Here is a 23,779-nt window from a genome sequence, read left to right on the forward strand (position 1 = left end):
TTGAGTAAGCAGAACTTGCATCTCACTCAGGAGGCTCAAATTAAAGCAGTACCTGGAAACTGCAAAGATATAAATTAACAAATTGATGATATTAACATAAACTGGACTGAAAATCCAGTTACATACAGCAAGTCACTGACATACCTACAGCTTTCATGGAGAGACTAACCTCTGCTTTCTATGTAATTCAGATTAGGATTTTGTTTGTTTGTTTGTTTTTAAATAACTATGTTCAATCCTTCATGACAGATCCCCCTAAAACTAGTACAGCGTTGAACTGGGAGATTGGAAGGACCTGAGTGAACAACAGGTGTAAGCATTAACATATATAAAAAGAGGAAGATCAGACAGTTCTGTGCTTATCTTGTCACCTTCTCTCAAAATGCAAAATTAAAATTACAGTAATAAAAGCACCATAGCTTCTTGCCCAGGAGCTATTTCTAGTTATACAGTAGGGAAATATAAAAGTGTCTTCCTCAAACTGTTGTGAACTACAGCACCTATCCAATGAACAACGGTAGAAATTATCAAGAGAGCAAGTGAAAAAAAATATCTAATTATTTATTGAGCATCTTAGAAACCCAGATGAGAAAGAAGTCAGCCAAATACAAATATACCATAAACTCAGAGTAACTGTCTACCTTGTTATCTATACATGTTTTAGCTGTATACTCAGTTGAGGTTATAACCCTGTTTGGTTAAACCAATGAGAACAGATTCTGATATGAATAATGATGATTTATGATATTTATAATATCATTCATATGAATGATAAACATATGAATTCACAAATAATAGAATTCATATCCTCTTAAACTGACTACAAACAGAAAAAGCTGTTACCAAAATAAACCACTCTCTAAACCCAAGTAAGCATCCCCCCAGGAGCCTGGCTGTTTAACAACATAAATTTAGTTAGATGGTATCAGTGGCATGCGAGCCTGGGGCGAAAGCGCTAAATGTTCCCTTCCTGTGCTGAATCATTTCACATGCTCCTGTTATTCAGGATAAAGCACATTAGGAAACATCTTGTTTAATTTGGTTTATTGCAATGATGAATACTGCTCAATCACTTTTCTTGTTTGATAGTGGAAAATTAATGATCTACACATCACTAATCATTTACTATGATGTCATATACTTCATAAATTATTTTTTCTGTGAAAGCTGGGAATGCAGCATAATAGAAGCACTTTTTCCAGAATATTTGGATATCTGAGATATAACCAATGTGTACTTCAACTATTTACTGCGGAAAACTCTATTCTACCAGCCTCTATAAGACTGTGTTTGTAAATGTTATTTTCAGTCAAGTAGTATCAGTATATCGTATGAAATATATTTCTTAGGCTAGTTGATGTGACAGCTACATATGTTATATAAAGACTGCATCAAGAATGTCCTTAATCTAAATCATAGTTAAGTGTTTACAACATACAAGATCCAATTTTCTAAAACCAATGCACACATTTGAGATAATTGTGCATCTAGACACTCAGATTGGCAAGGTGCAACTACATTTAAGTATAAAGTGAAACTGAGACTTTGTATCCAAGCGTGAAAAGTGCATTTCTAAAGTATCTCAGTCCTTTCAGAATAAAACTAGCGGACTTCCCATAATGTAACATTGATTACTATATTTCTGCTAGGCTAATCTGTATTTATGAAGAATTAAACTTATACTAAGAATTGAAAACCATTAATGAAGCTCAAGGCTTTTTGAGGCAAAACTATTCGTCCTTCACACATCCAATCTACAAACAAATACACACTTAGCTGGCAAAAAGGTCTTTTGGGGTATTTTAGAGAGACCTCCAGCATGGAGGAGAAGGCTTAGCCATTTGACTGGGAAACTGCTATTTAGGGCTGCTAATAGGCAGGCTCCCACGTGGGACTGGCAAAGAACTTCAAAGGTAATAAATACATCAATGGACCTCAAAGGTAATAAATCAACAGACCAGGATTTACCTACTACTCCCTCTGACTGAACAAGGTTCAAATGAAATACTTCCATAACAAACACTCCTGTACTACTAGGCTTTCAGTCTCAAACTCACAAAACAGAGTTTTTAACATACATTCAGAAATTCAGGGTTGTTCACAGCTTGATATGGCTCGGAATGTCTACAATAAGATAATTGATTAGGGATTAGGCGTTTTTTAGCTATCTTAAAAGAGATTTGAACAGAAATTGGTTACCAGGTTGGGTTTTTTCTTTTTAAAGACAAAAACATCAAATAAAGATCCTATCATGTCTAAACTGATAATGAAAGAAAAATTATTAGGCAGAATATTTGTACTGTGATAGATTGATAGAATTAAGTAGTTGAATAAAAATGCAGTCAAAGAACAAATGGGATAAGAATAGGTCCATATTTCCACCGACATACCCAATGAAAGAATAAAAAATAAAAAAAATAATAAAAAAAAAAAAAAAAAGAGTCATAACTTCTACTGGGTCCCCTTTCATTCCCGTGAACTTCAGAAGAGTCATGGTGTTTATATTTAAGAAACCAGCTGTGGCAGGCCACTAAAGAAACAAATCCCAGTACCCAAATGGCAAACAAAACTTTCAACAAAGACTTCATTTCCCTAAACAACATATTTTTAGTCACCTGATTATTTTTTCTAAATCAGAAGTTTATTCATCTTATATCTATGATGAGCAAAGCTGAAAAATAATATGAGAAAATGTGAAGTGTTTACTTTTGATATTCGTAACAATATATTACTTTGAACTTTAAAACAGATATATAGGGAAAAAAAGCATGTAAAACAGCACCAGAAGCTAAATTCTAATCAAACCATTTTTTGAGAAGATTTCAGCTCACACATATTTTAAACATATTGGTAGGGAATGGTATCATCTAGAACAGGAGAAAAGAGGTATTAGACAGGCATTACCGACCTACATTAGTACAATTAGAGTTGTTTACCCTCTGCACATCAAGGGTCCTGGCCATAAGCCTGGAATCTAAGAATAACTGAGTATGCTGCTAGCTTTTTCACAAAGTTTATACACATTCATTAAATCACTTTTAATGTTTACTAACCTGCTTACAGAGAGTGATGAAGAGGTCAGTAAATGATGTCTTTATCTGAAGATTAAAAGTTATCTTCTGGTACTTAGTGGAACTACATCACGGTAATAAAAAAATCTTGTAGCATTAACATCCCCACAGTGAGGGGGTAAATATTTCTTGTAGAACAAGAACATTTTTTCCTTAAAGGTAGTAGAAATTTTTATTTATTATTTGCTTTATCTAGTAATATTTTTCCCTAATCTGACAGCACATAATACTGTCAAATTTTGTTATGAAACAATAAGAAGAGAGAAGCAGGGAAGAAACCTAGGCAACCTAGAATTACACTATTAGTAATACAAGTCAAAGAGTTTAAACTTTTAAGCTAAGATACATAACAATATTCAAAGTGTCCCATCAATCTTTAATTCCAACCAATTTCCAATAAGAAAAATCCTTGTGGGGGTTTAAAACAAGGATACTAGCAACTTATTGTTTTCTGACTTCTTACCCCTGTTCAGTGACCAAGCAAAGGTTTTACCCTATAACCATATATGCATGCATGACATCATTCAGCAATGATGCTAACAGTGATTAGTACTCTGGCACTCGCCTGTGACTTCCTGCATTCTTACTTTTTTTTTTTTTCTTTTTTCCCCCCTCCATCTGGCCTTCCCCAGCAAAAAGCTTTCCTGTTTGCATGGAGAAATGTTTTCTGAATATGCAGCCCATACAATAAAGTCATTCCAAATGAATGGATTTACATAGCCTCATATGCTCTCAGTCTATTTCTTTTGACTGTCACAGACAAAATCAAAATGTGTAAATTTAATGTAACTTTTTTATGAATACTTAAAACATAATCGTATCTTCTTTATGGGTCTTCTGCTAGCTTACTCTCATTAAAATTCATTCTTATGAATGTGCAGTGCAGAGAAAGGGCTGCTAACATGTCACAATAAACCAACTGTCTGAAACCCTGCAGGAAAAAAAAAAAAAAAAGCGGTAACATTTGCCTTGTACCTTGTAGTTTACGAGAGAAGATATCTAGAAGCAGCTGTAAAATGGTCATAAAATAAAATTGGAATTTATATCAAAATCACTCTTAATACCTTGGGGCTTTTCTATCTCTGCATAGTTTACCCTGAGAGATTTAGTGGTGGAGTTTTATGTTAACGGGCTGAAAGTTATAGTGGAGTTGTCAGTAATACTACCTCTTTTTGGTGTGTCTGCCTATATATCAGTCTATTTATTTTTAAATAGCAAGATTGTAACCCCCAGAAGGTGCAATATGAAAATGCTATTGGCAACAGCTGAACAGTTATAGAGCTTTTAACTACCCTTAATGAAAATGCTAGTGAATGCAAGCTTTTTAAGGTTTTTAGGGCTGGTTTTGGGGGTTGGTTGTTTGTTGGTCTGTTTTTTTGAACTATAAATATTTTTTAAATGGGGGGCATAATGTAGAATGGACTCACAAAACACCCTTCTCAACCAGATTCCCCACAGACCAGGGCATTGTTCTGACTTCTGCTTAAAACTTCTGCCAAGAGAAATTTATTTTAAAAGCAAAACAAACCAACCAAGCAACAAAAAAAAAAACAACAAACCAAACATGAGAAACTGTAAGAAAATTCACATACATACTGAATTAATTATGAAACATTTCCTGTATGGTGGTGTCTGGGGCAGTGGCAGAAAGCACTTACCATAAAGGCATTTGAAAAAAAGAACATTAATCTTAAATCTGCTTCTAAGATAAGGAATATGTGTATGTGTATGTATATGTGATAAGAAAAGTGTAAGGAGCAGGTTTATCAAAATTGAAGGACTTGCATTAAATAAAATAGAAAATTTATTTTAAATGATAGCATCTTATTCTAGGTCATGCCTCAGGAGTAATAATTGCCCTAATGATTTCCAGCTGGTGGGGGAAAAAAAAAAAAAAAAAAAAAAACAAAAACCAAACAACCCACAAATGGATTTCACATAAAACTTAAGATTTGCTTGGCATCTAAACCATGAGATTTTCACTTCCATACTTAGTCATGATGCTCAATATTTATTAAGCTCAACTTTTATCTATTCTCTATAAGCTTGTAAAAATATGTCATTACAGATTTAAAACAATGAAGGTTCCTGCTCCCAGATGTCCTAGTATTCCAACCCCAAAGTCTGTAGTGTTAACTTCCAGGTAGGGAGATTCTCAGCAATAAGATGAATATGAACTTGTATGACCAAAGTACAGTCTGAAATTATTTCTTATTTTGAAAACAAAACTATGTGCAAATGCTGAATATATTTGCATTTCTTTGATTACTACTTTGTACGGCACTGTATAACACAGATTAGTGGAGAACACTGGAATGAAGTAAAGAACAAAAGAAAATAAAGAACAATTGCCCACAGCTGTTTACAGTATAATTACACAGGGAATTGTCAGGCATCTTCTTTTGATTAGAGCAGAAGAATTTTATTTCAGTTTCATGAAAATTAGAAACTAAGAGTTCTGCAAGGCATAAAAACATATGACGAGCTACCAAATCTCAAGAAGTTACCTGCTCCTGGTGCAGTGCTACTGCTATTGGCCTCAGTGTGAGCACAGTCCACTCCAGTGTGAAGTAAAACATGTTAGCCTAGACCATTGCTTATCACGTATCTGTACAACAGGTGTACTCCACTGCTCGGTTGAGTTGGGGCCCCACATTCATAACACTACCAACTTGCAAACTGCCTGCTGCTGACTAATGGAATCTAAGTTCTGCAGTTTTCTGGACATATTTGCTTCTGAGAACAGTGTCAAAACTTGCATGTATCACTTCCTTCTAATTTTCAGTCTCCCTTTTAAACCTATATCTATGGCCACTTTGCTTAATATACAGTGCAATGGCTCTTTTCTTAGGCCATGCTAGGTCATGAAAATTCACTTTTTGGGTGCAGCGGTTCTAGTCATGAAAACCACAAGTCATTAAAGCACTACTGCTGTCTTTTAAATATTTATTGCTAGGAGACAGAGAAAGAAGTGTAAGAGGGAACCATAACAGCAGCTGGAAGCAGAGCACAAGTGTCTGGTGGTAGATCATTCACCACTGAGAATGACTAGAGCTTAAGGTAGCCAACTATATGCATAGTGCTTGGAAAAGTAGTTTGAATTATCTTGTGTCATACATAACAATGCAAAATTTCACAATCTTTTTAGATTTAGTACACCTGCAGCAATATCTAGAGCAGTAGGCATTGGTACTGCGGAGAAGATTTAGTAAGCCCAAAGATACAGTAATTAGGCTGCTATAAGACTATATCAGGGAGAGCCGTAATCAAATATTTTAACATACTGGACTTCATATAGGGTCCTTAAACACTGTCTGAAAAAAAACAAAAACAAAAAAAAAAAACCCACCCAAAAACAACAGAGATGCAGTCAGTTTAATAAATAAAGCAAGAACAAAACCTGCACAGCTTTCTTTTCAAGGGATTAATTTCTGCTGGGAGTAGAAATGATGGGTTTGAGTTATCCTAATCCTCTTGAGCCACTACATGTCTTTAATGAAGTGTGGACAAAACCAGACAGTGCTTAAGAAACAACAGAAAAGACTCTGTAAAACAGTTCCAAGGCCACAGAGCATGATATGTTTCTTGTTAGAGTAAATAGGTTTAAAAGTTCTGAAAAATTAAACAAATCTAAATGGGATTTACATTTTCCATGACCAAAAAGTCTGACAACTTTGGCTTGGCTGCAGGGTGACCAGGGCTAACTTTAACCAGAATTTGATGAAGCCTAATAACTTAGTATTTGCAACTATTTGATTATCTTGGGACCAAAGCCAGCTAGGTAATATATTCATAGGGAAGTGTGGATGAAAGTATATTTGGTACCAGTTGACTGTTACCACCCATGTATGATACCATCTGGAAGAAGGTTGGCAGCTTAAAAAACCCAAATTTTCAGTAAAAAGAAAATCTGTTAAGTGGTCTCAGTATGTGCACTAAACAATATAAAAGGTTTGTTTAAAAACCTCCTGTTTGCTTTATTATAAGCTGAGACTTCATGAAAATATGTTGGGGGATAAGACAAAAGTCGTAACTTTTTACAGTAAGAGTTTTTTTGTTTGTTTCAGAGCAAGTAGATTATGTACAGTAAAAGCAGATTCAGGCTGGAGAGAAGCAAGATGCCACCACTCTCATTTTTGGGCTAAACTGGCAAAGAAAACTTAGACATTCTACTCCAATGACTAATAGTGTGGTGCCCTGTTACCCACCGATATCCTGAGTGCACAGCGTCTCCAGACATGGAAAACATCAGATGTTCTCTAGAACATCTCTAGACTCACAGAAGTATGCAGGCCAGGCTATCCAGAAGCCAATGCAGAGGCCCAACAACAACTTTTAGACCTCATAAGTAATTAGGCACCTAAGTCCACACTAACAGAGGCACGTATTTCCTTTTAAGATTTACAGCTGTAATTCATCTCCAGAGGTAAGATGCTTTCTTCCTTTCTCCCACTCCACCAGAGTGAGAAAAAGGAAGTCATGTTCAAGCAGAGCTGTACCTCATTCCTCCAGAAATCAGTGGGACCACTCAAAGACCACAGTGCTATTAATGTTAGAAAACACCACAGAGACTGGCCATAAATCTGAAAATCTTTTTCAGATACGTTGTTAAAAAACAACTTCATCTGCAAGTAATTTGATCTAGTTATTTGAAAAAAGCATAGAAGTGCTCTGCAGAGCATTAGGTGTCTAAGGCCTATCAAAAAAGCAATCAGATCACTCTGGAGACCAGCTGTGCATCAAGTAGATTGCTTTTATCTAAGTGATAAAAACCTTGTAGACTGTGAACAATACTGGGCATAAAACGTAACATTTTTAATGAACAACATAAAAGATGAAAAGAATGAGCACAAGAAATGGCAATTTAGTCAGAAGATGGGGAAAAGGAGCCTCCCTAACATGACATTTTATAGCAAGTGGTTTTTGCAGTAAGCAGAATTTAGCGGGGGAAACAGTATTTTTCTCCTCTAATTAATCCAGTTGGGGTACCTTGCAAATCAGTCAGAAATGTTCCAGCGTCAGCTGACTGAACCTAAAGAACAAGCATTAACATATTTTGGACCTGTTTCAGATCCAAGCAAAGTCATTGAAACTCCATTAATTTCAATGAAGATGCAAAATTGGCCTTTTTACTGTAATCTTCTACATCAACATGAAAGAAAAAGCATAAACCATTAAGCATATAACTGCCTTTAGATTTTATTTCTTTTATGAGGCTCCTAGCAGGACATTAACAGCAGATTATATCTTTTGTGAGCCATCTAACAGGACATTAACGACGGAAGGGTGCCCAATAAATAAAATTATTGTTATTACTACCACTTATAGTTGGCCTGCCAGTAACAACCAATAAAATTTTAACATTTGGAACGTCAGAGACCTACTTCAGCACTCTCCATTTCAAACCATCTTCTTCAAGTGTTAGCGTTAATTTTTTTGGCCCACCTAGAACACAACTAAAACTTCATTTCTGCACCTAAATTTCTTTTTACTTCAGGTGCTGAAGGTGCACAACAGAGATCTGAGTGCTGCAATAACAGCCAGTGCAAGCACAGGCCTGCAAGTGGGGAGAAAATAACGAGGGGTTTAAATTCAGTCTAACAGAAGCGCAGATGGACGTGGACTTGGAAAACAAGTACAAACTTGGAAAAAAAATATTTCATTCCCTTCTCAGCACTGGCTTTTCATCTGTGATGCCTTTCTATATTTTGTTGTCCATTCTCATCCACTATCATTCCTTGTGTAGTGATTCATTGCACCATTTCAATACATCTTGTTCAAAGGTAATTAGAAGCATTTTGTAGTTCATTACAAAACACAAAGGCCAACTGAAAACTTGGAATCAGCATTTCTCTTTCCAGAACGTCTCATTCAATACCAAAAGCTCTTTCCATTTTCAAGAGATAAGTCAATCATTTCCAAGAGCAAGGATTCAACATCTGAAACCAGACTATACTCATGTACACACAGACACATTCCTTTCTCAGAGTTTAAGTTTTCTAAATTCAACCTAGAGGTCTGAGTTGTGAAACAAAAATCTTGTTTTTAATGTTCTCCTTTTCCCAGAGTTTCACTTTCTTGTATCCCTTAAGGCAGACAAAACCACAAGCTTAACAATGCTCTACTAGCAGTTACATCTGAGCAGTCTTACTGAATTGACAGAGACTGCACAGAAATAAAAAGTGAGCATATTTTGACTACAGAAATATGAAACATCTTTCTTGGTTTCAAAACTCTGGAAAGCATATACTAGTAACAAGATACCAGTATGGTGTCATTAGACTACTGCTAACACTTGCCTTTTCCTTAACTTCTTGGTATGAGAAGATAAACATACATTTTTGTTTTGGAAAACCTTGTCATTTAAAAAAAATGCATTTTAAAAGCCCAGAAAGCACTCCAAGCAAAATGTTGAAACAAAACCACCACACTTCATTATATTCTTTTAAAAAATACTGGTGTTTTGGCATAAGTCAGTTAAAAGCTTAAAAAAAGTAAAGTTTATCCACAGTCCACAACTAAAGAGCTTGAGTATTATTGCTTGATCTTCCCTTCCTTCTCTCTCATTTTTTATATGGTATTGCCTTGTCTTTCTTTGTCTTTTCCATACCCAGAATAAACTTTATGGCTAACAACTAAGTGAAATACTACAGGCCTGATCTTTTCCCTTAACAGAAGGATTGTTTTAGTAAGTCTTTAAAAATGCCTTTTGATGTGATTAGTCCTAATAGAGCATACTAACCTCTGAGCTCTTGGAAATCAAGTCGTACTCATCATTGTAGAACAGGGATACCAGCAAAGCAAGCTCTCGAAGAACTCTCTCAGATTAGTTTTCCCACTGAAGACAAACCTCTTCTATTTTTGAGAGAATAGCTCAAGTTTCCATACACGAATGCTTCTTGGCTGCTGAAGACAGACTATTAAAAAAAGATAACCACCCAAAGATCACACAGAGGAGCAAGAACCAGAGTACAAGGTCTCTTTCTATCATCCAGGAGAGCGTACATTGCATTTGGAACAGCCAGGTCCTCCTTACAGCCACCAAGTCCAATACCTTCCACAAGACAAAAGAGAGCATCTCACAGTACCTGTTTACTTCAGCTAAGGGCACAAGAGGGGCAATTCACTGAATCACTCAGCAGCTTTTGAGCAGTCTCACAGAGCATCGTGCATGCCAGGCATAGGTCAAAAGGGAATGAAAAACAGCAGCAGATGCCCCATAGCCTAGTACATCTGACCTGGTAGCGAGGTGTGTGATGTGGCCCAGCCACAGGAATTTAGGAAGCAAGTTAGGCCATACAGAAATGCAGTTTGGTTTTTTTGTTTTGTTTCCACCACTCCCCCCTGTCTTTTTCTTTCCCCCTCTGTATGCTACAAAAGAGTTCTTCAGTTTATACTTGTTTATAAGGATACCTTCTAATATGAAGACACATGGAGCCAACAGTCCTGACTCATGGCTTAGAAGAGCAAAAATACATGAAGACTTTCTTTTTTTGTTTACTACTGACATAAGGACATATAACAGCACTACCAAATACCTTCTTGTTTTGCCTTCTACCTTAAGAGCTTGTGCTTATATTCCGTCTCTCTCTGACTAAGCTGTAGCCAATAGAAGCAGGTTTTGATCAAAGTGACTTCTAAAAGATTTCAAATGGCTCAACAACAATAAAGAAAAACACCACCACCACCCCTAAAAAGAGAGGTGAGAGGGGCAATGAAAAGAAAGAGGCATATTTCCTACATATAGGAAACACACAACATTCTGTTATATTGGAAAGCTAAACAAAGAAGGACCGGTGTGTTAAAAAAAGATACAGACAGACTCTAGAGAATATGAAGGAAAAATGGTCAGGGGGGAGAGAAATAAACTTCTGAGGAATACATGTCGATCATCTTGATGCCTGATTGTGCCTGTAGCTGCAAAGAGCACAAATGGGATACAGGAGGCAGGCACTAGTGTCCCAGAATACATCCATCATTGATACATCTGGTCTGCCTGACGCACTGCTGGTTTCAAGACCTTAATGTTGCATGCAGTAGTTGGGACTGCACGTCCATCTATGGGTTCAGCAAAAACTAAATCTAGAACACAGTGCTGTCCAGGATGTTTTGGATGGCAACAAGCCTGGAGTCTAGTGGCGATACACTTTCACAGATGTCTATGAGTCGGTGACCTTGGCAAACCTACCAACACTTGACTGTTATGCCATAAAGTATTAAGAATCACACACTGATAGCTTCCAGGCTCTGATGCAGTCCAGAAACATTTGTGCTGCTTCTCCATGTCTTTTCAGTTCATAATATAGATTGCACACCTCAAAATGGAAAATCTACCCTTGACAGCCCACATTCTGGCTGATTTCATGGTCTCAAAGATGTTGCAAATGTATCTCCAAAAACTGTCACAGCATGGTGGTGTCAGTTTGCTGGTGGCAGACTCCAGTTAGCTAGCTATGCTCTCCAGGTACTAGAAAGCAGCTGAACAATTGTTCACACCAGTCACAGGATTATAGACTCAGTGATAAACATAGTGATGCTTTCTCATGCAATTATGGTCTTATATTCCCTGGTTCTGTCCAGTACGAAGCTTCGCATAGTTTTTCTCTTGTTCTGCAATCTTGATAACCACAAGCTATTGCATATGTTGGTACAGGAGGGTAACTATGGACAGTGAAAGGCAGTAGGTCTCTCTTATCTACAAATTCCATTGTAGGGCTGAGAATGTGGCAAGCAAACCACAGAAAAGCTATAAGGGACTTGCTGTTGATTGGTGCAAAGGCTTATGGATAAGTGTGATGCCCAGCAACTCCAGAGGTGTTCAGTATGACCAAGAAAAAGCCATTCTGAAGCCATCCTAAGAGAAGCCAGTGGTGGGTGCAACTAAGATACTCCTTTGGAAAGGTCTCACAAAATATGTGACTGAGGAACAGCAGCATATAACTTAAATAAAAATTAATGAAAACCAATCTGCAGATCAAGTCTGGAAAAGAAGCCATATTTGCGATGAAAAAAAAACCCCAAACAAACCAAACCAAACCATCCAAACAAACAAACCCCAAACAAAAAAACCCAACCCAACAACAAAAAAACAAAACCACAACTCCTCACTTATCCACTTAAGCAAAGCAGTAATAATTTGACTTATATGACAGAGAAGGAAAACAACTCCCCCAACAAACAATATTGTCCTGCATAGTGATTCCCACTGTACAGAGTGCACCACATAAAATTCTCTAGCTAAACACAGGTAACCAGAATCAAATACAGTCTTGCCAATAGAGCTTATCTGACAATAATCCTGACAACAGTTACAGATCAGCAGGCACAGCATCAAGCTTTCTGCATCAAAGCTTCAGTTTAAAGAAATAACCACTGGTTTTCCTTATAGAGAACCATATCAACACAATAAATGCTTACTCCAACAGACCACAGAGTCCGATTTTTTTTTTTACATATGCTGTTAAGTTACAAAATGGTACCAACAATATAGAAGCTATCAGATGCTAACATCTTATGTAGCAGGACAACATAAAAAAAATATATTTTTTGAAACCTGTCAAAATTACTGAGGATTTGCAAACAACTAAGGATACCGATATAATAAAAGTCTCAGCTTGATTTAGAGTCCCAGAAGCTGCTGTTATTTCATGAAAGCAGTGCTGTGCCAACCTTGTGAGAAAATAAGGGATGCAAACTGCAGCCATGTCCAAATGATAGCTGTGAAGCTGTTGCTAAGGATGGGTAAGTTCTCCAAAGCAGTAGATAGTACTTAGTTCAGTGGGTAAGTTCTCCAAAGCAGTAGATATTTCAGTTCCTTGTAACAAGCTAAGAAACTGCAGCTAACCTCTTTTGTTAATAAAAGGTTCCAGATGCATCATCACCAGAGGTAGAACTGCTGGATTCCAGGATGTAGCAGCGCAAACTTATAATCATACTGCTATCTCACACATCTTGGGAAGACATGAAAGTCCACAACACAATATGAGGCACCTCTGAAACTGGCCTGAACATCAGATACCTAATTCCAAGCAATGGTTCTGACATTCTTGAAAACAAAACAAACAAAAAACACCGCACAATCAAAGGAACATGGTACTAATATCTGATTGTTTTTCAGTTTGGCTGGGGAAAGATGCTTTACAGAGCCTTCAGAAGAGGTTTTTCTAGGTGTCAAATTTTATACAATACTGATCTATTAGACATGACTTGGATATTGAATGAAGCCTGCCACGTTTGCAGTCATTGAACAAAAGATTTTTTCTTTTTACATTTCCTAGTTATATGCTTTACTGTTATAAGATTTGGCAGGAACCTAACTAAAAACATTTGGCTTAATTTTCTAGATGTTGATTTACCAGTACATAGAAGTTTACCATTTTGATGACCAGCAAATAATTTCATTAGAGAAGTAAAACATGTTGCACATTCAAGGTAACCTGAATGTAAGGAAACCTGCTATATCACTGCTGTATCAGAACTAAAAACTGTCTGGCTATTTGCTGCCACTCATCACAGCATGCAATACTGTAGCATGGATAGCCTAATATATCCAACAGCATAAAATATTTGTAAGAAGGCATGAGAAGTTCACATCTTGGAGAGATCTTCAAATAAGGAAAGCAATAACTTCACATCCATAAGTCAGGGACTGTTTACATTGCAGGTTCAGTCTTTGCCAGCTGCCATCTTAATGAAATCAGTTCTGCAAATCTCAGTCACTGGATAAGCAGTTATGGAAAACAGGAGGCATAAACAATACTGAACAGTGCAGATTAATTGCTAGTTAAATACACACTGCTAACAAAGTAGCATGAATGCTTACAGTGAAAAACACTTTAGTAGGTTTGCAACAATCTATAAACTCCTTCTCCTAGCAGCATTTTTGACCAGCTTTGCTCACCCCCTTTCCATCATTCTATAGATACTATCTGTCACCACTTTTTGTTGGTCCCTGTATTCAGTAGAAAATAGTTTTCCAAAAGAAAATTATCACTTTCAAATACTAGATTTGATACTCTACAGCAGAATGAACCATTTTATCTGATAATCTGGCTTCTTCCTGATCATTAAATACATTTTCCCTTCCAGACTTCATTAATAATATTTTTTCTCTCTTTTATAATTTTTACATTATCCACAATTAAAAACAAGTGATTATGTTTGTTTGACAGCCAAAAATTCAAAATGTGTTTTACTGGTTATTTGTCAGAAAAAAAATGGCCAGGCTACTGAATTTACTTTGTTTATATGCTAACAATACAAAGAATATATATGCAAACTTAAGAATTTATTTCTAGAAGAGCTTTATGCAAAAATACAAAATTTATTTCCTGTGAACATTTATCCTACTAAGATTCACAGATTCATGCAAGTCCGACACTGAAAACATGACTAAAACCAAGTTACCCTTAACAGTCTGGTGATTTTTTTTTTCAGCACCACTTGGTGTACCCCAATCTTGATATATTAAATATAAAAATATAAAATATTGTATTTATATTTTATTGTTTTATTTATTTGGAAATAAAACAACCAACAAACTATGTTTTGTACTAAAAATTTAACATCATAAAATTATAAATCTGAAAGGGACCCAAAATGATAATCTACCCCATTGTTTTGTTTGGACTACCAATGGATCAATTAATGCCATGCTACTCTTGACAGGTTTAACCTGTTCTAAAAGATCTCACACTTTTCAGGGCATCAGGTCAAGTGGTGGGGGCTTTTTGTTGTTCATAGCTTGGGGTTTTGTAGGTGTTTGTTTTTTTTAAAATATAAATTCTTAAAAGTTCTCTTAATGTCTATTCTAAGCCATATTTGCTGCAATAAAATCTATTATCTTCCACTCCATCCAGCATACAGGCTATTCTTGCTCCCTCTGCAGCAGATATTTACATAGATGAACACTGTTGTGTCCTCCTCCTGCAGCTTTCTTAAAGCTAACTAGCCTTCTTCAGGCCCACTCAATATTCTGATAGACCCCTGCTCATTTTCACTGTTTTCTCTTTAGGTGGTCCTTCTTGAAATAGAGCATCTAAACACGGACAGAATGATCCAGCTAAAACTTCTACAGTACATCACTAGCTTTTCAGGTTATACTCCTATTTACGTATCCCAGGATGATATTTTTCACAATATGATATTGCTCATTTAGATTCAGCGTGAGTCGGTCAAGATTTCCCAGACTCCCCCACAAGTTGTTCTCTGCTATGTGTGTATGTGTATATTAAACTGATTTTAAAAATATGTATTTACAGAAGTGGTTAAATTTCATTTAAAATCCTGGGATAAATAATGAACTAATAAAAAAAAAAAGTTTGTTAAGATAAAGGCCATAGTGGCCTTTCATTTTTCTTTTGCTCTTTTTCAATTCCTTTCTCCTTGTTTTTTAAGGAAATCCTTTAAAGCCAGGTTCCTCTGAAGAGAGATACTGCTAGACTGGGCTCATAAATTTTCATTCCCAATGATTGTTCCCTTTTCAAAAGCAGCATAGGAAAACCAAGGCAAAGCTGCACAGGCAAAAAGCCTCAAAGAAAACATGCCTTAAGGAAAAAAAAAAAAAAAAAAAAAAAAAGCACACTGAAAAATTTATCTCTGTATTCTTCACTGGGGTTGGGGGAGAAGGTAAAAAGAAAGTTTAGATATGTGATATGAAGCAAAGACATACATAATCCTTTCCCCACTCCTCCCTGTACAGAAAAGTACTTCTTTTTAGAAGTATGTTTAACTTGGCATTTGCACCCTTGTACAGAGCTAAGACTGTTCAACAGTCTGATGCACTCCAGGGATGGATTTTCTGTTTATGGAAATAGCAACTGAGGAAATGTGCCACATTACATTTCATCAGGGTCTTGGTACATTAGGCACAAACATACCCTAAAGTTGCAACGAGCATATTGTTTGCAAAAATAAAAAAAAAAAAAAAAAAACCCAAAAAAACCCCCAAAAAAACCTAAAAAAACCACTCGGAAATAGAAACACATCAAGAGGAACGGTCAGAGAAACATTGTAGAATGTAAGAGGCTATTTAAGATGCTCTCTCCTGAATGACAAACTTAAAAAGGAAAAGTGCAACAGCATTATTCCAAGAAAAACAGGACCCATGTTTTCTAAAACAATTACTTTATAGATTTTTTTATACCTGTGCTGAAACAGTGTAAAACCATAGACACAAACCTAAAAGATAATTGTATGAAATGCACATTTCCTGAAAAACTAATACTCTTCCTCCAGTAGGTCCTTGACCTATGATAACCTAATTATTATAGGTAGCATTTGCCCTGCAGATGAATAGAATTTGGAACTTTGTATGGAAGAGGACAAAACTTCAAGATTTAGAAAGAAAAAATTAAAAATACACTGTTTAGTGTCAACAGCATGTTGCTTCTGATGTAATGTTTCTTGGTTTCAAGAACACCAGGTACTTCAGCTAGTGGAAGTAGTACAGATGTACATATAGATCACTTCTTTCCCTTCACTGCCATCCATGACTTACTATTTCAGAAGCAAAGCAAATTGACCAATCAAGACAAGAAGGTGACAGAGGGCAGATCAGAGATGGTGGCGAAGATGCAGTTAAAACTGATAAGACAGCAGAGACCTGAAAGCTCCCTTTACCTCCAGGAACTGAAGGACAGCAAAACCACCTGGCACACGAAGGCATTTTATACTCCTTACTTCTCCTCATGTAATGTTCACTAGTCCAAATGACTCTGGCAGTTTAAGATGTGAAGCAAAAAGTTGGGATATTATGCTACACTGCCAGAATGCTCCTGCTAGAAAGGGACAATCTTCCAGAATCAGGGTTATACACCCTATATTATTATAAATTATGCTCACTACAAATATAGCTTTGTTACAAAATACAATACACCTCCAGAAAAAAAAAAAAATCAGTTCAATTGAATAAATCTATTTTTTTAAAATATAAAGTTTACAAAAGTACACTCTTTATCCATGATTTGGTGAACAAGGACATTTCACACATACATATGGGGACAGAATAACTAAAAATTTTAATTACCTTTGTTGATTGTCAAGTAGTTGCTCTGGTCATTATCAGGCAAAAACATGGAAGTTATATATTCACAAAACTTCAAAGAAATAGAGTATGAAGCAAGCAATTTCAATTGGGCTTTCCTTTCTTTCTAGTTACCAACACTTAAGGAACAGATAGTTTTATAGTGAGATATAGAACTTAAGTAAGCATCAGATGTCTCTGTAGGGGACCTGAGGAGGGGTACTTTTTTTCCCACGAGATAATGTCACTGGACTCAAGGTTTGTCTGCAGATGTTCACAACTACCTCAGTACTGTTACCCTAAGCATCTCATCACCTTTCTAAGAACTGTAGGTATATTTAAACTGGGCATTTTTTCTTCCCAACTCTCTTGAGGCACAAACCTGCTATACACACAGCACATTTACCAGACACACAGGGAATCAGATCTTGACAAGGAACAACATACCCTCCCAGTTTTGTTCAAATAAGACTGGGAAAACAGGGTGCACTACAGTGTGTGCACAACAGTCATTAAAGGACACATCGTGAATATGGAGATCTCCAAACAAGTTTCTTTTTTGACCTACAAGAAGAAAATTGTCTGTCAATTTTAATAAACACCAAGTTATTCCTGAGACACACGGAGACCAAGGACCTAGCTTCAGCCTCCTTTTCAAGCTGTGCTGCTTTACATAGAATAATTAAAAAGCCACAGGGTCTGAAAAGGAAGAATGTCTCTATCCTACTCACTAGGGTACTTCTCCAGAAGGAGATTTTATTTTTTTCTACTGCAACAAGAGTTTTAGGTATCTAATGCAGCAATTGCTCAGTGTGCCCTTGCAAGTTCTTCCAGTGTTAGGCTGGAAGACTGGGCATTCTTCTGAGAAGCAGCAGGTAAGGGCTTGCATCCTCTGGAAGAGGAAAGGACTTAGAAAGGTCTGTGCAATCCAATGTTGTAAAGGAGGAATATGACCTCCATCTCCAGCTGTTATCCACAAAAAAAAAAAAACAAAAAAAAAAAAAAAAAAAAAAAACCAAAAAAAACCCACAAAAACAAAAAATCAAAACAAAAAAAACCCAACAACAAAAAAAAAAAACCACCAAAAAAACCCAACCAAACAAACAAACAAAAAAACCCCACAAAACCACCAGAAACAACAACAAAAAAGACAAAACCAAGTCTCTGCAAGTTTTGGAAGAACATGCATTTCTAACTTTCTTGCCTTTAGATAAGATTTAGGGTTTAGTGCTATAGTGAAAGCAGGCAGAATACAGCAGCCCAGAGCTGACCATACGGGTTTCTGAAATGAGAATTGACCTGAAATCATTGACGTCGGCATTTTCTCCTGGCTACCTGAAACAGCTTTACGCTCAGCCTCCTGTTTGAAAATCCCATTATAAATTTCTTAATTCTTCCTTCAGTGACTGTGGGGAGTACAGGTACCACATGTACTTCAAACTAGAATTCCAGTGTAATCCTGGAGTGACTAAAAATTACACAGGTATTCAGTGTCATCCGCTCACGTCCTTCTATGATGCTTCAGTCAGGAGACAGATCACAACTTTTTTCAGAATATTAATGAACACTGAAAAATTAACTTGTGGCAGCCCATTTGAAGTAAGTTGAAGAGTTTGGGTTGAAAGAAGCCTTCTTCCTTGTATTTAAAGGGACCAGAGTTAAGAATTAATAATTTGTCTATCAAGATAAGCAACCTCCTTAATCCCCAGGACAACTGTTAGATCAGTCTCCCAGCCATAAATAGTGGTTAATGCTTACTTTAGGAATTTGACAGTGTCTATGCATAATGAATCATGTCTAACACCACACAGCAAGGAATAAAGACTATACTTACTGTAGCAAGCTCCTTCCTCTCTAACCTACAGCACAGGAAGGCTGGGTGTTATCAAAAAATATAATGGCTGGTATTGTGCTGGAGATGTAAGCTATCATGTAGGTGAGTTCAAAGACTTGGAACATGTGACTTTCATGGCACAGATAAGGAAGAGTCACCATCAAGAATCTGGTTACAGCTGTCGCAATACTAGTCAACAGTTCAGCAAACAGGGGCCTTTCCTGCCAACTTTCAAGAAGGAACATTTCCAGTGAAGCCTGGAGAATACATGTAATAGCAGAGATTATGTCAACTGGCTTCTGCTGGATGCTTAGCATGCTCATATTCAGCACAGAGTGCGAGCAGATTCTTAGTCACAGCTTCAAGAAACGAAGTGAGGAAGCTAGTCCAATTTGCTCTGTTTCCTTGTACCAATTCACACATTTTTGGTTAGCCTGTGTACAGCTCTGCATTTTAAAAGAATAACCACCAAGTTTAAATCTCGTTTGGAAAAAAAAAAAAAAAAAAAAAAAAAAACCAAACAAAACCCATGTGTAAACTGTAGCTTTTTTATAGCAACAATGTATCTCTTTCACGCAACAGAGAAAGAAGACTGAATCTAGCAAAATTATATCACTGTCAGTTTGCTCTACTGGAGAACAATATAAACTCTGTGGTTTAAAATTGCTCTCATCAAAAAATAAAAATTATTGTTTCCAGTGTGAAGCTCTTCTCCTGTTGAAATGATAATGAATTTCAATTATGATAATGAATTTCATGGATTTATGGATTTTAATTCTTTATGGGTGAACTAATTTTCCTGGATTTAAGCTAGAAAACTATGCTATTGTTGAATTTTATTAATGTTCTAAGGAATAAGACTGTACAACTAAATATATATCTCTGTGGCTGGCAAAAACTATCAGTGCAATTAGGAAAAGTCGGAAAGTGCACTGCAGGGAAGAAGAAGAAAAAAATACTCCTTTGATATGCTTTTTCAGTGAAGCATTTGAGTGGTGCCCATCTTCTCTGAAGTCTTTGCTGTGTCATGACAAATCAAAATAATAATTCCTTTACATGCTATAAGTCTTTTTCATCTACAGATTTCAAAGCAGCATTAACAAGGACCCATAAAGAGTACGAGTTGTATCGGCCTTCCAGTATCCCAGCTTTGTGCTTTCAGACCTGCAGTCACACCCCCTTTCTTTTGTTAACGGCAACAACAGGCACTTTAATTACATACAGGTTGAAAAATCCTTAGATCCAATACTACACTGAAAATCAACACTAGGTAAACACCAGCAAGGCTGAAACATCCAGACAAAAGAGGACTGTTTTTCAATGATGGTGCTTCTCCAGGCTAATTCCAGCAAGAACTGCTCCCCCCATATCCTTCTGTGGCACAAAGCTCAGCACTATTCCATCCTGCGGGAACAGGCCCTTCTGAACTTCCCGGTATTTCTTGCCGTAAGCTCAACTCCCAGGGCCCCACATTACAAACAGTTACTCCTCTGCTTATTTAATGAAACTATTCACAATCATATCAGGGTTATCTGTTAAGCTCCTCTGTCTGCAATAAAAAAGAAAAGCAAAACAAACAAGAAAACCCCAAACATGTGTGCATACACACATACACACAAATCAAGGATAAGGACAGAAACCCTTTTTTTGTGACATTTCAGAGCTTTAACTTTAAACAGGTGTATTTTAAAAAATATTAAATATCAATCAACACTCCATAAAGTTAATACAAACCTTTAAGGTGCTGGTTTAGTCAAGGCAGCAACCAATTTGTTCTCATTTCTGTTCTACTACCTTTATTCACTAATCTGACTGAATCCTTATGATAAGCATGGTAAGCCATTCTATGGAAACATTTAAAATAAATAAATAACTCTTTTGGAGGTCTTAATTTTAGGTAACTCAAGTTAGGCATAGAAAATAGGACTCAGCTGAGCCAGTTTCAGACAACTACATCCTGGTCTGATCCAGTCATCTAGACTTCCTTCAGCTGAGTGAAACAGGCAGTTTAGGATGGGAATCCTGGCATGCAAACCTAAACATGCTCTTGTGTTGACCACAAGAGAATCCAGCCTCTTCCTCCATTACAAGAAGAAACAAAGCAGAATCACTAGTTCAAGCAAGATGAATCTCCCTGCTATTCCTTACACAAGATTTTTTTTTTTTTTTTCATTTACACACATTCCATTGAAATGTTCAAGAGTGCAGCATTTCTAAAAAGGCCTTAGAGCATTTCAGACTGGAAACTACCCCCAAACGAAGCACTTAAACATATGTCATCAATTGCTATTTGTAAAAAGTTTTGTCTTAGCTTTAGAGTGAATATAAACTGGACCCTTCCTAATTTAGGAACAGAACAGAAATTTCTTATATTGAAGTTTAAGCTGTTCAGGTAGATGAGTTATTTCACCCATTTTTAACTGTCCTGCAGCTAGCTTGTTACTCACTTGTAGTTAGCTTGATCCAGCACTCCTTTACAATTGCAAGTGCTGAGAAGGAATTCACATCTCAAAGTTACTGTACATCCAATTAACATCATGGAAGGTGCACACAAGACCCAAGCTAGTAAATCATGAAGCAACTTGCACCATCTAAAATTTGAAAATAAATGGTTATTACTTTAACGTTTACTCACAGGTCATGTTCATTTCCAAGAACACTTCTCTTAAAACTTATTTTGAAGTTTGAATTTGTTCAACATTGAATGCAGTGAAGGTTAACTTGCCTGAATTTATTTCTTTAGATAGTCAGTTTGATGCTTTCTCATTTTTTTCCTAGACAGGTCTTGCAATCATGTATATGAAATTTATAGGGATGAACTGAGAATGTATACTTTTGATACTTCCATAATTCCTAAGCTTCCCTTAAATTGTGCAAATACCTGAATTCAAACTCCAGATAAGAATTTCTCTGCATAACTGACTCCTGAACTTTTTTTTTTTTTCTGTCTTTAGAGGATTTGAGGAGAGTTGAATTGTTTCCTGACACAAACTTCCTTTTTAAAACCTATGATGCTCTCCATATCTCAAAATTCCTTGTAACTTTTCATTAGGAGAAATTATTAGACACAAATATGCTCTAACATACTAATCTTTTCTACCTTATTTAGAACAACAGCAACAGAATATAAAAATGAAAATAAAGTATTAAGTTCTATAACAAATGTGCTTAACTGCATGATGTATGTATTCTACACATGGACACATTTAAGGATTTAATAATGCAAGGCCTCACTTCTGCTTTTCAGGAATTGGAGTAAGAAATGGGGCAGCCATGCTGCTGCTGGCTGCAAAGACAGACATGAAGTATTATAAACTGACAGAAGATAAATATTTTTTCCCTCATTTGATCTTGTTAGTCTTTTTTCCAGTGCAAGAGTGCTGTGAAATATACTTAAATCATTTCGAAGAAGTCTCACAAGTACCAACATTCTTTGTCTTCCGCATACAATGCAAGAAACAACATATACTACACAAAATTATCTATGGAGCAGAACATTTTCTTTCCATGACATTCACCTCAAACATCCTGTTTTCTGAAGTTATTAGTTTCACAGTCTAAAAACTTGCATTAAAAACGTTCTCAAGCCAGACAAGTGTTGACTTCCCCACTCCTTAAAAAAAAAAAAAAAAAAAAAAAAGCCATTGAGAAAGTCTGGTGAACACTGAGTCCAGGACCTGTGCCTGAGAAAGGTCAAGTCTGTTCTAAATGCAGAGCCAGTGATGTTCCAACAAGAGTTCAAAAATCCACATCCTCTGCTCTCCCACTCCCAATATAAATACTGAATTATTTAGATAAGCTTTTTGGGACAAAGGTTAATGAGTCTTTAGGTCAAAAACCAATAGTAATCAGCATTACCAAATTAAACAGTTATTCTTTTTGTTGTGTTCCCCATTTTTTCCCCTAGGAAAAAAATGAATGTTGTTAATCCAAATTAAAAAAAAAAAAACAAAAACAAAACAAAACAAAAAACCAAACAAACCCAACAAACTTTTCAGAGAATGTTTTTCATAAGCACGAATACTATACATACACTGTACAGTACCCACATAAATATCCCCCGTTTTATCAGATACTATGTTTCTATTTGATTTTTCCAAATTACAATCAAGATGTTAGTTTGTTCTATACTTAGGAAAGGCGTAATCTTTCGTGTCTCAAAAAAGAGCTTGGAGACTAAAATGAAAAAGTAGTGTTTGTTATGTAAGTGAGGTACGTGATGAAAACATGCACTGGAAGTAAATTGAATATTTATGTCTATGCCTGAAATTAAGTAGAAAAACAGTAGTTGTAAGATTTCAGGATTTAGGGCAGTAAGTCTATTAACGACCATCACAATTAACAGACACATCCTTCACCGAACTTCTATAATTGCTCACATCTGCTGAGATAACTTGTTAAGAACTTGTTAAGTGCCTACATCACAAACATCGCTGTATTTTCGGTTGCATCTCACCATTCTAAAGCATTTAAATTACATACTATAGCAAATGGAAGGGCACCAGATTTATTAGAGGCCAGGGAGTCCTGGCAACTACACACTTCCCTGCTCTTACTCAGGTCACAGTGACAAGGAAATGTAGGTTGGCAGTTTGTTGTTGTTTGGTCCGTGTCGTGTCGTCATTGTCCGTGTGTCGTCCCCATCTGTTCGTCCCCGTGTCCCCGTCCCCCGTCATCGTGTCCGTCCCCCCCTCCTTAAAAGCTTGCTATGGAACTACAAGGGCAGAAATCATACAATAAATCCTGTGAGATGTTACTATGTTAACTAGAACACTATGAATTTATAACACAGACTGTATTAGGGAAGCTATCTACTAGCACAGGACACTGGGTCATACTGGTGAGGAGTTC

General features: G+C 36.4%; 1 protein-coding gene across 1 annotated transcript in view; it reads right to left on the reverse strand.

Moving 5' to 3' along the window:
• Positions 1-23,779, reverse strand: part of PIK3C2G (phosphatidylinositol-4-phosphate 3-kinase catalytic subunit type 2 gamma) — a 288,176-nt gene that overhangs the window by 245,242 nt on the left and 19,155 nt on the right. The gene's annotated exons all lie outside the window — the stretch shown is intronic.

The sequence above is a fragment of the Falco punctatus genome, assembly GCF_963210335.1.
Source record: "Falco punctatus genome assembly, chromosome: 6".
In the NCBI taxonomy this organism is placed as follows: Eukaryota; Metazoa; Chordata; class Aves; order Falconiformes; family Falconidae; genus Falco; species Falco punctatus.